This window comes from Etheostoma spectabile, unplaced genomic scaffold (assembly GCF_008692095.1).
Source record: "Etheostoma spectabile isolate EspeVRDwgs_2016 unplaced genomic scaffold, UIUC_Espe_1.0 scaffold00002135, whole genome shotgun sequence".
NCBI lineage: Eukaryota > Metazoa > Chordata > Actinopteri > Perciformes > Percidae > Etheostoma > Etheostoma spectabile.
This window is the reverse complement of record NW_022602860.1, coordinates 58210-59081: the sequence shown is the minus strand read 5'-3', so window position 1 is coordinate 59081 and position 872 is coordinate 58210. Positions and strand designations below refer to the sequence as shown.

Here is an 872-nt window from a genome sequence, read left to right as displayed (position 1 = left end):
TTTGTACTGTTATATTCATATATTTTTTTGTGTCAACGCTGCAAAGGGATTGCTTTAATCTCGTTGCACAAGTACCGTGTACTTGTGTATAATGACAATAAAGGCATTCTATTCTATTCTAAAACCTGGTGGTGGCTGGAAATCAAACCATGGCAAAATGCTTGCACTGCTATTGTATAAATCATAGTTAAAAACTAACATCACTAAAAGAAAGCTACTGCAATGGCTGGGAATCCAACACCGATCAACTGCTTGGAAGGTAGCTATGCTGACAACTATACCACCATCACTGGGCAATGGACTGTTCACTGCAAATCTTGCAAAACATGTGGTCATTTAGACTGATTTTTGCATTAGTTACCATGAACACAAGGAAATTGCCTTTTAATACTTTTCTCTTTCAGAATAAGAGCTTTTGTAACTCTTCTTCAGACCAAACAATAACACTTGTTGGAGATGCCGGGGATTGAACCCGGGGCCTCATACATGCGAAGCATGCGCTCTACCACTGAGCTACATCCCCTGATCATTTCCGGAGTTTTTTTTACTTTTTCTGAAATCATCAAATAAGAGAAGAAACCTGGGTGAAATGTGTAATATTTATGTTGTATATGGTTTCAAAACATGGCGGTGGCTGGAAATTGAGCCTTGGCAAAATGCTTGCACTGCTATGGTACAAATCTAGTCAAAAAGTAACACATCTGTTGCCTTTCTGCTGGACAATACAACGCTCAATGTAAATCTTGTCACACATCTGGGCATTGAGAGATGCATTGTTGGAAACGTGTGGCTTCCAGTACCTATGAGATTATACAATATTGTTCATGAAGCCACAAACTATGTAGGGTAATGCCCGGATCCCTAACAGGGAG

General features: G+C 39.6%; 1 non-coding gene across 1 annotated transcript; it reads right to left on the bottom strand.

Annotated features, from left to right (window-relative positions):
* Window positions 1-451: 451 nt before the first annotated feature.
* On the bottom strand, window positions 452-523 carry trnaa-cgc (transfer RNA alanine (anticodon CGC)). Its single transcript has one exon. It is a non-coding gene; the product is annotated as a tRNA-Ala (tRNA).
* Between the last annotated feature and the right edge of the window lie 349 nt (window positions 524-872).